Genomic DNA, 14,038 nt, shown 5'->3' with positions numbered 1-14,038 from the left:
GGGCGCAGGTTCGAGCCGGGCCCATTCCACCCTTACCTGGCCTGATCCAGCCTTCAGATTCAAAAGCTGTGGCAGCCACTGCTCCAGGAATGCTGTAAGCTGGTCTTCCTCTTCCCGTTCGGGAAGGCCCCAGCAAACGAATATTTTTTCGATGACCTCGATTATCGAGGTCATCAACATGATTTTCTAAGGCCTGGACTCGCTGCTCGAGAGTCCGGACCTGATCCGCGGCCGATTGAGCTGCAGTATCGGAGGTCGCGGCCTTTAACTCCGCCCCCCGACTCACGCTCGAGTTCCTGGATGTCTCGCTCGTGCTTCTGCAGCGCGGCTGAAAGTGAGTCCCATCAATTTCGGGACTCCTCGATAAAGGCGTCGATCTTCGCGTCCAGCTTGGTAATCATCTCCACAAGGCTTGTTACCGTCGGTAAGTCACCCCGGGGCGACTGTGGACACCTCTGTTGCAGCTGAAGAGGGAGAGGGTGGGGGAGGGGGTCCTGCTTGTTGAGAGCTGCGGACTCCCTTCCCTTTGGTCATTTTTACTAAATATTAGACTATTTAAATGTAATACTAAGCAACTATTTAAATTTAACAGCTATTATGAATGATTTGGTGAGTGTGGTGGGGGTGGGTGACCCACTTTACCCAAGTCTTGGGAAGAGCACTATAGACTCAGACCTGCTGGGTCGCTGCCATCTTGGATCCCCGACCTCGTTGATTTTTAAGTGGCCCTACTCTCACAGAAGTTGCTCTCTTGCTCTTAATGTACTTGTAAAATCTTTTTGAATTATCATTAACCTCATCTGCCAACGCTATCTTATATCCCTTTTTTGGCCTCCCGATTTCCCTCTTAAGAAAGCCCCTACTTTCTTAATACCCTTCAAGTGATTCATTTGATCTCAGTTGTCTATATCTAATATATGATACTTTTTTATTCACATTTGTTTTAGAACTACAATATATTTTTTCATTCATTTGTTCCCTAATCTTACCAGTCTTACCTTTAAGGCCTTTGGGGTGGCATGTTGGCTCAGTGGTTAGCACTGCTGCCTCACAGCACCAGGATCCCAGGACTCAATTCCAGCCTTGGGTGACTGTCTGCATGGAATTTGGGCATTATCCCCGTGTCTGTGTGGGTTTCATCCCACATCCAAAGATGGTGCCGGTTAGGTGAATTGGCCATGCTAAATTGCCCATAGTGTTAGATGCATTAGTCAGAAATGGGTCGGGGTGGGTTACTCTACAGAGGATCGGTTTGGGCTGAAGGGCCCATTTCCACACTGTAGGGAATCTAATTTAATCTTAACTCTAACAGGAACAAAGTGCCTCTGAGCTCTTATGATCACACTTTTCAAAGCCTCCCACTTGTCAGTCACCTGCAACCAGTCTACTCCAATCAACTTCTGAAAGTTCTTGTCTCATACCATTAAAACTTTCTTTACGGAAAATGTCTCCTTTTCCGTAACTATTTTAAAATTAGGATCACTAGTCCAAAATTGCCCTTTACTCACACTTCAGTCACTTGCCCTGCCTTATTTCCCATGAGACGTCTAGCTTTAATGAGTTTTAGTGAAAGAAATTGAACTTTTTCTGCTAAAAGGAGATGTTATCAAATATTGAATTTAGGTCCATCCTGTTGTAACTCAAAGCAAAAACAGAAAGTGCAGGGGAAACTCAGCAGGTCTGGTAGTACACTTGAAGAGAAAAGTGTTGGGAGTGTGGTACTGGAAAAGCACAAGTCAGGCAGCATCCGAAGAGCAGGAGAGTCGACATTTCGGCAAAAGCCCTTCATCTCCTTGAAGCATTGACTTGGTTTTCACTCAACAGATGCTGCCAAGCCCGTTGAGTTTCTGCAGAAATTCCTGTTCCAGTTTGCTTCAGATCTCCAGCATCCACAGTTCTTTAGTCTCTAATTTACACATTAGCTTCCACTTCAGATTTCCAGGAAGTTTCTATTGGAAACACCAGTCAGAAATTGTTGCAGTGTCTGGAATCTGTAATTGTCAGGGACTTTAACTTGACCAGTACAGAACAGAATGATGGTGACTCATCAAGTGAAGCTCAGTAGATAAATTAGCTGATACATTTGTGGATGCACTTAACTACATTTTGAACTCTACTTGTTTTTGAAATGAGTCATGGTTGTCAAATACGTTTTTAATGTATCTCTAATGGTGTCTCTAATGTACTTGCAGCCAAGTGCAACATTTCAGGGCTTCAGATTCCTGCTGTCTTATTGTGCTTCTATGAAATTAGTCCACTTACAAATAAATTTGTCCACTAATTTAGCCTGCATGGAGTTGGCCATCTGTTTTGCACAGTAGAGTGGGATGAACAGTACATTAACTCTGAAGTGCAATTACAAGTAGAATTGTTGCACAATACCCACATTTCCAAGCCTCGGTTCACACAGGGCTTGATTCATGCTTGCCTTCTTGCTGTGGGTGCAGACTTAAGTGTGGAGAGAAATCCTTCCAGATTATGTAACTGTTGTTCACAGTAAAGGTTGTATAAATACTGTTTTGAGATTAAACATGCACATTAAAGGTCAAATTTGAATGCAGCAGCAAAGGCTTTGCAGATCCAAATAAATAAATAATTACAACTGGCCAATCTAGGAGCAACAGACAGGGACAAGGTTCAAATTCACATACAACACACTCATCTGTTACAATATTCAACAATGTTGGGGGTGGGGCAGGACAGAAAGGTAATTGGATAAGGCATATAAGTGTGTGGTTGAAAGATGGTACAGGAAGGTGGGCATAAGATTCCTGGGACTGGTTCTAGGGGAGTTGGCACTTGTACCAGCCAGATGGGTTGCACCTGAACTGAGCTGGTGCCCCAAGTTCCTTGCAGGGTGTTGCTATGGAGCCTTTAGACTAACCCCGCCATAGTGAATATTGGAAAGACATACCAAGGTGCATGAAAGACTGGGAGAGACAAATAACCGGAGAATAGAGCTCAGTCAGTTTGTAACTGGAGTCAGAGTAAGGGGAGAGCCTGAAAACTTTCTCAATCAGAATTACACACTGTGTCTCTGTGAATGCGCAGAGCACAGTCATGAGTTAGGCAGAAGTAGGTACTGCAGATGCTGGAGATTAGAGTCAAGATTAGAGTGATGCTGGAAAAGTACCGCAGGTCAGGCGGCATCTGAGGAGCATTCCTAATGCAGGGATTTTGCCCGAAATGTTGATTCTCCTGCTCCTCAGGGTGTTCAGAAACAGTCAGAAAAGAAGAAAAGGCAGGTGATGCTGGTATTGGGTAAGGCCAACGTTGCACTCCTGGAGGACGAGGATGACTTTTAGAATCATAGTGCAAATAGATGACATTTGGCCCATTGAGTCTGTACCAACCCTCCGAAGAGCATCCGATTCCCATAGTCCCACATTATCAATGGCTAACCCACTAAGCTGACACATCCTTGGGTGCTATAGGCAATTTAGCATGGTCAGTCCAGCTAACCTGCATATCTTTGTACTAACTCTGGAGTGGTCTCAGCAGGTTCAAGGACAGAATCAATTTAGCTGGAGCTAGGGAACATAAAGGATGTAATTACATTGCTCAGAATACACTACAGAGTATCAACTCATGAGAAGGATGTAGACAGGAACATGCAAGCATTCATCCAAACACACAAATCAGTAACATGAATAAGCGGTTTAGCCTGCAACACCATTCAATAACGTCATGGCTGATGCATTTGCTATCCCAAATGCACATCCCACCTATCCCAATGCACCCTTTACACACACACGTGCAGACCTTGCTTAACAAGAACTGATACACTTTACCTTAAAAATATTCAAGCACTCTGATTCCACCACCTTTTCTGGAAGAGCGTTCCAAAGAGTCATGACCCTCCGAGAGTAAAGATTTAACCTTATCTCTGTTTTAAAAAGTTGACCTATGGTTTTTAAACAGTAACTCTATTGAACAAATCTGCAAGGGCATTACAGAGAGGTTCAAGAGTTAGAAACTAGTTATAATTTGGGATTTTAATTATCCAGTAATCCACTGGGACAGTGGTAATAATAAAAGCAAAAATGGCGAAGTGTTCCTTGATTATGTTCAAGAGAATTTCTTCTAACAGTATGTGTCCAGTCAAATGAGAGTGGAGGCTGTTTCATGGGAATGCAGTGGACCAAGCAAGTGGAGGAGAAAGTGAGGACTGCAGATGCAAAAAATGTGGTGCTGGAAAAGCACAACCGGTCAGGCAACATCCGAGGAGCAGAAGAGTCAACGTTTCGAACAGAAGCTGTGCCCGAAACATCGACTCTTGCCCCTCGGATGTTGCCTGACCAGCTGTGCTTATCCAGCACCACACTTTTTGGCCAAGTATGTGGAGGACCATGTAAATCAAGTGAAAATGGGAGATCATTTAGGCCACAGTCATCATTATAATGTAAAACTTTTGGATGATGGTGGAAAGGATAATGGACTATCCAAATGAAGAATAATTACCTGGGGAGATCCGACGTCAGTAGGACAAAAACAGATCTAGGCCGGACAGACAGGAACCCAAGGCTGATTGGAAAACTGTAGATGAACAATGTGCTATATTCAAACAGGAGGTATTTGGTTATGGGCAAAGTATAATCTCTCTAAAGCACAGGGTAGAGCAAACAAGTCTAGAGGTTCCTGGCTGACAAAGGAGATAGAAATTAAAATAAAGAAGAGAAAGTGTGCTTGTTGATCTTTCTCTGTAACTGTAACACTATATCCTGCATTCTGTTGTATTACCTGACATGTTTATGTGAAGTATGGTTTGTCTCTTTAGCACACAAAACAATACATCTCAGTACTCGTGACAATAATAAATCAAATCAAATGTCCAGTAACAAGAAGAAAATATAACTGAGAGCCAAACTAAATACCAAATGTTTTGAAGAGAAAAAGCAGAAAAGAGGGATTATGATGATGTGATTCTCACCAGGCAATGATGAGTTGCCAATTGATGGCAAGTTTGGGTGGCACTGCTGCCTCACAGCACCAGGGACCCAGGTTCAATTCCTGCCTTGGATGACTGTTTATACGGAGTTTGCACATTCTCCTCATATCTGCATGGGTTTCCTCTCACAATCCAAAGATGTGTTGGCCGGGTGAATTGGCCATGCTAAATTGCCTGCAGTGTTAGGTGCGTTAGTCAAGGGTAAATATAGGGTAGTGGAATGGGTCTGGGTGGGTTACTCTTCAGAGGGTTGGTGTGGACTTGTTGGAACGAAGGGCCTGTTTCCATGCTGCAGGGTATCTAATCTAATAAAAAGTATTGCTTGCTAAATGCCTTGTTAACAGCCCAACTCACCTCATTTATATTCACCCTCCAAACTACCAGACTCACCAGCTTGTTGATAGTAGGGACTGCAGATGCTGGAAGTCAGAGTCGATAAAATGTGGAGCTAGGAAGGCATAGCAGGTCAGACAGCATCGGAGAAGCAGAAAAGTCAACGTTTCAGGTCAGGACCCTTCATCAGGACTGGGGAGGGGAAAGGGGGAAGGGGGAAATTCACCAAACATGCGCAACATCAGGAAATGTAGAGTGAGCACTTGGCAGATTTGGTTCGCCTCTTGCTCTGAGTGACTTCCATGTTGGGCACTGACCATTACACATGTGGCGTCCATGGCCACTGGCATCTGACATGTGTCAGCCTTTGACAACCCTCGTATTGCATCTCTGATCCACTTACAGATCAGTTCAGCACTTCAGTGCTGTAGCTTGGGCTGTATCAGCAACGATAAACGTAAATGCAATGTTGCAACAAGGACACTGCACACTTATGGATACACGGAAAGCCAGCACACAGGTGCAGCAAGTAATGAGGAAGGCTAATGGAATATCATAATGGGTTGGAGCACAAGAGGAGGGAACTGCAACTGTTCAAGGTACTGGTGATAACAATACCTTGGAGTAGTCTGAGCAACTTTGGTCTCCTTATTTAAGGAAAGGTATCATTTCATGGAGGCAGTTCAGAGAAAGTTCCCGAGGATGATCCCTGGTGTGGGTAGATTGTCTTATGAGCAAAGGCTAAAGAGGTTGGGACTCTACTCACTGGAGTTTTCAAGAATGAGAAGTGATCTGATTGAAACATAGAGGATTCTTAATGGGCTTGACTTGGTAAGTGCTGAGGACGGTTCCCCTCATGGGAGAGTCTAGGACCAGATGGTATTCTCTCAGAACATGATCCTATTGAATGGTGGGCCAGGTTCAAGGGGCCGAATGGCCTTCTCATATTCTGATTTCTTATGGTCTCCTCGATGCGGGCCTGTGCCAGGCTGTATTAGGGTGCCCTTGTCTTGTTCTCACTCATTCACTCAGAATCTCGGTGGATGCTCACTGCACCCTTGCCTTATGATGCATTTTTGTGTTTTGCTCCTCAGTCAGTGATACCAGCCTCATATCACTGTAGAATTGCTGTTTGGCACTGACACCAAACCAGAAAGCTGCTCATATTTGTCAGTCGGCCTCAGGCACATCAAGGAGAGAGGCTTCCCTCTGAGATCCTGGCACAGGGAAACCTGAAAAAAGGCTCATGCCCGAAACGTCGATTCTCCTGCTCCTTGGATGCTGCCTGACCTGCTGCGCTTTTCCAGCAACACATTTTCAACAGGGAAACCTCCAATGCCTGACCATGCTCAGAGAGGTCAGAGTCAGGATCATCAACTGAGAGGCAACTTTTTCACAAAGAGGGTGGTTTGTGTGTGGATTGAACTCCCTGAAGAAGTGGGCAAGTAGACAAGCAGGAGGCTGGAAGGACACAGCAAGCCAGGCAGCATCAGAAGGTTGAGATGTTGACGTTTCTTCAGGACTGGTAGATACAGGTACAGTTGAAACATTTAAAGGACATTTGGATAGGTACATGAATAGGAAAGGTTTAAAAGGGTGTGGGCCATATACAGCAAGTGGAACAAGTTTAGTTTGGGAAACCTGGTCAGCATGGATGAATTAGACTGAAGGATCTGTTTCTGTGCTGAATGACTCTACAACATTGGTTAGGCCACTGTTGGAATATTACATGCAATTCTGGTCTCCTTCCTATTGGAAAGATGTTGTGAAACTTGAAAGGGTTCAGAAAAGATTTACAAGGATGTTGCCAAGTTTGGAGGATTTGAGCCATAGGGAGAGGCTGAACAGGCTGGGGCTGTGTTCCCTGGAGCGTCAGAGGCTGAGGGATGACCTTATAGAGGTTTAAAAAATTATGAGGGGCATGGATAAGGTAAATAGAAAGTTTTTTTCCCTGGTGTTGGGGAGTCCAGGTTTAGGGTGAGAGGGGAAAGATATAAAAGAGACCTAAAGGGCAACATTTTCATGCAGAGGGTGGTATGTATATGGAATGAGCTGCCAGAGGATGTGGTGGAGGCTGGTATAATTGCTACATTTAAGAGGCATTTGGATGGACAATATGAATAGGAAGGGTTTGAAGGGATATGGGCTGGGTGCTGGCAGATGGGATTAGATTGGGTTGGGATATCTGGTCGGCATGGACGGGTTAGACCGAAGGGCCTGTTTCCGTGCTGTACATCTCTATGACTCTATGACTATGACTCTATAATAAGGGGAGAGGAGCTAAATATCTGGCCATTTTGACTCTTTCTGTCCTAATGTGGGCTGTTTGTCTCCTGGAAAGACGGAGAGAGGGAGAGAGAGAGACAGAAAAAGAGAAAGAGAGTGACAGAAAGGCAGGTATTAAGAAGATGAAACTGAGTGTGACAGCTATTGTTGTTGGTGTGGGTAGAGAGGCAGCTCAAGCAAGTGGGTTGGCAGAGCAGAGGGCATGTAGGATTAGTGGTGTTGGGAGTTCGGATGGGTGAGTATGATTGGGGAAGATGGTGCAGGAGTAGTAAGAATGATAGAATATGACCCTTCTTCAGAGGTGGGGCAAGTAGCAGAGCTAGACTGAGCGTAATGTATTGGAGAGAAAGTAGTGGTGCTTACCAGGTTGGCATTGATAACATCATTAGCCGTCTTCCTGAAAAGCCTGGTATTCCTCCAGTTGGCTGAGTTGCTTTAACACAGGCCTCATACCAGCCTGGCATGGTGGTCTCATTGCATTTACTGCTGGTCCTCGGTGGTGGTGGTATTGGGGAAGGTGGGGGGGTGGGGGGGAGGTTGAGAAGTCTCACATCGGCCACACTTTATTCAGCAGGATCTCCAGGATCCTGACCAGTAAGTGTGGCCCCAATTTCCCACTCTCTGCCATGTCCAGAGTAAAGGCCAGGATCTGTACAGATAGCTCCAAACTGACAGTGTTTGTCCAGGTGCATTATGGGCTTTTAAGCAACAGCCTGACATAGTCATACTCATGGTATCATGCGTTACAGGCAATGTTCCAGATACCACTATCACCATCCCAGTGTATGACCTGTCCCACTGACAGGACAGACCCAGCAGAGGTAGTGGTGCAGTGGTTTACAGCTGGGTGGAAGTTGCTCTGGGAGTCCTCAGTATTGATTCTGGACCCCATGACCTCTTGTGGTGTCAGGTTACACATGAGCAAGGAAACCTCCTGCTGATTACCATGTACTGTCCTCCCTCAGCTGATGAATCAATACTCTTCCATGCTGAACATAGAAGAAGCTCTGAGGTTGGCAAGGACGTATCACGTACTTTGGGTAGGCAATTTCAACTTCCACCACTAAGACTAACGCAACAGCAGAACTACTGATCAAGCTGGCCAGGTGTTAAAGGACATACCTGCTAGACTGGGTCTGTGGCAGGTGGTAAGGGAACCAACAAGAAAGAAAAGCAGACTTGATCTTATCCTTCCCAATCTGCCAGCTGAAGATGCATCTGTCTAGAACAGTATTGGGAAGAGAGACCATCTCACAGTCCTTGTGAAGACGAAGTCCCACCTTCACATTGAGAATACCCTCCATTGTGTTGTGTAGCACTATCACCGTGCTAAATGGAATAGACTTCAAACAGATCTAACAACTCAAGACTGGGCATTCACGAGGTGCTGTGGGCCATCAACAGCAGCAGAATTGACCTCCAATGCAATCTGTAACCTCATGGCCTGACGCAGTGGAAGAAGCCAAGATAAATCATCCACTTGTTACTTCTAGCTGAAGATTGCTGTGAATGCTTCAGCCTTATCTTTTGTACTGATGTGCTGGGCTCTTCCTTTACTGCGGATGGCGATGTTTGTGGAGCCTCCAACTCCAATGAGTTGTTTAATCAATTCCTACCATTCATAACTGGATGTGGTAGGACTGCAGAGCTTAGATCTGGTACGTTGGGTTGTGGGATCTATTACTTGCTGATTAAGCTGTTTGGCATGAGATTAGTCCTGTCTGATAGCTTCACCAGGTTGACACCTCATTTTCAGGTATGCCTGGTGCTGTTTCTGACATGTCCTGCTGTATTCTTCATTGAACCAGGGTTAATCGCCCTGGCTTGATGGTAATGGCCAAGTGGGGGATAGGCCAGGGAACAAAGTTGCAGGCATATAATTCTGCTGCTGCTGTTATTCTACAGCACCTGATAGATGCCTAGTCTTGAGTTGGTAGATCTGTTCAAAATGTATCCCAGTTAGCACAAAGTGTCACACAAAATGATGGAGGGTATTCTCAATGTAAAGACTCCACAAGGAGTGCGCTGTGGTGATTCTTACTGATACTGTCAATTAGCATGGACAGAGACATTTGCAGCCAGCTGATTGGTGAGGATGAGGTCAAATATATTTTTCCCTCTTGTTGGTTCCCTCATGACCAGCAACAGACCCAGTCTAGCAGCTATGTCATAGAACATAGAACATAACACTGCAGTACAGGCCCTTCAGCCCTCGATGTTGCGCCGACCTGTCATACCAATCTGAAGCCCATCTAACCGACACTATTCCATGTACGTCCATATGCTTGTCCAATGACAACTTAAATGTACTTAAAGTTGGTGAATCTACTACCGTTGCAGGCAAAGCATTCCATACCTTTACTACTCTCTGAGTAAAGAAACTACCTCTGACATCTGTCCTATATCTATCACCCCTCAATTTAAAGCTATGCCCCCTTGTGCTCGCCGTCACCATACTTGGAAAAAGGCTCTCCCTGTCCACCCTATCTAACCCTCTGATTACCTCTCAACCTTCTTCTCTCCAATGAAAACAGCCTCAAGTCCCTCAGCCTTTCCTCGTAAGACCTTCCCTCCATACCAGACAACATCCTAGTAAATCTCCTCTGCACCCTTTCCAAAGCTTCCACATCCTTCTTATAATGCGGTGACCAGAACTGTACACAATACTCCAAGTGCAGCCGCACTAGAGCTTTGCACAGCTGTAGCATAACCTCATGGCTCCGGAACTCGATCCCTCTATTAATAAAAGCTGAAACACTGTATGCCTTCGTAACTGTCAACCTGGGTGGCAACTTTCAAGGATCTGTGTACCTGGACACCAAGATCTCTCTGCTCATCTACACTCCCTTTAGGACCCGACCAGCTTGATCAGTAGTGTTGCTGCTAAGCCAGTCTTGGTGTTGGACATTGAAGCCCACTCACCCCTACAGCTTTGTCACACTCAGTGCTTCCTCCAAGTGTTGTTCAACATAGCAGAGCGTTGATTCATCAGCCGAGGGGAGATGGTATGTGTAATCAGCAGGAGGTATCCTTGCTACCAAACCCTATCATTAGGGAAGTTGTCATTTGACATCATTGAAGATAATACATATTCTGGTGAAGCCTTTGCATCAGCTATTGTAGTACCTTTATTTTCTGAACATGTTTTATCAGTCACAACCCATTCAGCTGTTGAAGTATCGTACTTGAAAGTTCAGTTCATTGAAAGAATTAAGGACAAGTGTTACATTAAGTTCCATTTGTCATTCTCCATGGAGATGTAATGAGAGATGATAAACAATGCCAGCAGGCTGAAGGCAAGGACAGGTGGCTGCTCACTGTGATGTGTGGCGTCTGAACAACCTGACTACGTCCTCAATACAACCAAGTACGTCACAAAGTGCGTTCATTTCTCTAGCATCTGGTCATTGAGAAATGACTGAAATCGGCATCAGTCCACTTTACCCATATTTTTGTCACAGTATCTCATCAAAATCACATCGTCTCTGATTGGTGCATTAAGTACAGATACTAAAAGCAGCGACGCTTGTAAACCAGCATTGTGAACAAAAGCAACAAGGGTTGTTATAATAAGCACTGTGGTTCAGTCCTCGGGTGTTAAAATTGGATAGCACAGAAGTTATTGTATAGCACTTTAGAATCCCTACAGCGTGGAAGCAGGCCATTCAGCCCATTGAGTCTACACTGACCCTCCGAAGAGCATCCTACCCAGACCAACCCTCCCTGCCCTACCTCCATAGCCCCACATTTTTCATGGCCAATCCACCTGACCTGCACATCTTTAGATTGTGGGAGCAAACTCACGCAGACACAGGGAGAATGTGCAGACTACACACAGATAGGCGCTACCTTATTATAGTACTGTGAAGCTGTCCTGGTCTCTGTGACATAGAAAAGGTGCAAAAACTTATTATCAAGGATGATGCGAGAATGGCAAGTTCTGTTTATTAGGGAAGGTTGAACAAGCTGGAGCTCTTTTATTGAGAAAGCATAAAACACATCTACAGTAAGTGTTTGAAGTTCAATCAGTTTTGCCTCAAAGTTTACCTTTTTGAATTCGAATCCCTACAGTGTGGAAACAGGCCCTTCAGCCCAACAAGTCCCCACCAACACTTGGAAGAATAATGCACCCAGACCCATTCCCGACATTCACCCCAGACTAATGCACCCAAACTACACATCCCTGAACACTATGGGTAATTTAGCATGGCCAAGCCACCTAACCTGCACATCCCTGGACTGTGGGAGGAAACCAGAGTAAACGCACACAGACACAGGGAAAATGTGAAAACTCCACACAGACAGTCACCTGAAGCTGGAATCAAACCTGGGTCCCTGGCTCTGTGAGGTAGCAGTGCTAACCACTGAGCCACTGTGCTACCCCACCACTTCATGCTTCCCCCACAATGTATTTTTGATTTTCAAACTATTCCATCATACTCTTGACTTGAGTCTTGTAGATGGTGGACACTCAAACCCCACCCCCCCAACCGTTACAAGGACAGAACACCCCTGGTCCTCACCCTCCACCCTACCAATCTTCACATTAACCACATCGCTCGCTGACATTTCCGCCACCTCCAAACAGACCCCACCACCAGGGATATATTTCCCACCCCACCCCTTTCCATTTTCCGCAAAGACTGTTCGCTCCGTGACTACCTGGTCAGGTCCATGCCCCCCAACAACCCACCCTCCCATCCTGGCACCGTCCTCTGCCACTGCAGGAATTGCAAAACCTGCGCCCACACCTCCTCCCTCACCTCCATCCAAGGCCCCAAATAAGCCTTCCACACCCATCAAAGTTTCACCTGCACATCCACCAATATCACTTATTGTATTCGTTGCCCCTTTTGCAGTCTCCTCTACATTGGGGAGACTGGACGCCTCCTAGCAGAGCGCTTTAGGGAACATCTCTGGGACACCCACACCAATCAACCCCACTGCCCCATGGCCCAACATTTCAACTCCCCCTCCCACTCTGCCGAGGACCTGCAGGTCATGGGCCTCCTCCATCGCCACTCCCTTACCACCCGACATCTGGAGGAAGAACACCTCATCTTCCACCTCGGAACACTTCACCCCAGGGCATCAATGTGGACTTCACCAGTTTCCTCATTTCCCCTCCACCCACCTTACCCCAGTTCCAACCTTCCAGCTCAGCACCATGCTCATGACCTGTCTTACCTGCCTATCTTCCTTCCCACCGATCCGGTCCACCCTTCCCCCTGACCTATCACCTTCATCCCCACCCCAATTCATCCATTGTACTTTTTGCTACCTTCCCCCACCCTCTTCTCTGACCTATCACCTTCATCCCCACCTCCATCCACCTACTGTACTCCTGTCCACCTTCTCCCCAGCCCCACTCCCCCTCCCATTTATCTCTCCACCTCGGAGGCTCCCCGCCTTCATTCCTGATGAAAGGTTTTTGCCCGAAACGTTAATTTTCCTGCTCCTTGGATGCTGCCTGACCTGCTGTGCTTTCCCAGCACCACTCTAATCTAGATGCTTTGGGAAGTCAAGAGGTGAGTTACTCACCGCAGTATTCCTAGTCTCTGACCAGCTCTTGTAGCGATTGCGTTTATGTGGTGAGTCCAGTTGCGCTTCTGTAATGTCACTGAATTAGTGATCCAAAGCTCCAGGCTCATGTTCTGGGGACATGGGTTTGAATCCTTCATCGTTGATCCTTTTCATAACTTTAGAAAATATTTCTAACCTACTGCATTAGTTTATTTGATTTATTGTCACGTGTACCGAAGTACAGTGAAAAGATTGTTTATGAGCAATAAAGGCAGATCACAGGAAGCAAGGATGTACAGGCTGGAGGTTGTAAAAAGACTTGGACAGAGGCACACAGATTACATTGCACAGGGTGTGCACTAGGCAAGATCAACGTTAGCAAGATCAGCATCATTAGAGGCTAAAGAGTCCATTCATCGGTCTAATAATGGCCAGGAAGAAACTGTTCCTGAACTTGCTGCATCTTATGCCTGATGGGAGAAGTTGTAGAAGATCAGTACCGGGGTGGGAGGGGTCCTTGATGATGTCAGCAGCCTTTCTGTAGCAGCGAGCTGTGTAGATGGAGTCCATGGATGGAAGGTTGGCTTCGGTGATGGTCTGGGCTGTGCTCACCACCTTCAGTAGCTTCTTACGGTCCTGGGCAGAGCAGTACCAGGCCATTTTGCACCCAGACAATATGGTCTCAATGGTGCATCTGTAAAAGTTGGTGAAGGTCCTTATGGACATGCCAAATTTCCTGAGCCAACTGTTGTGCCTTATCACATCTATATGGGTGATCCAGAACAGATTGTCAGTTATCATCACTCTGAGGAATTTGACACTCTCCACCCTCTCACCCTCAGTTCTGTTGATGTAGATGGGGGTGTATTCGCCTCCTTTCTTTCTGAACTCAATGATCAGTTGTTTTATTTTGCTGACATTGAGAGAGAGATTGTTATCATTGCACCA

The sequence above is a fragment of the Hemiscyllium ocellatum genome, chromosome 1 (assembly GCF_020745735.1).
Source record: "Hemiscyllium ocellatum isolate sHemOce1 chromosome 1, sHemOce1.pat.X.cur, whole genome shotgun sequence".
NCBI lineage: Eukaryota > Metazoa > Chordata > Chondrichthyes > Orectolobiformes > Hemiscylliidae > Hemiscyllium > Hemiscyllium ocellatum.
Note: the sequence above shows the minus strand (reverse complement) of the source record.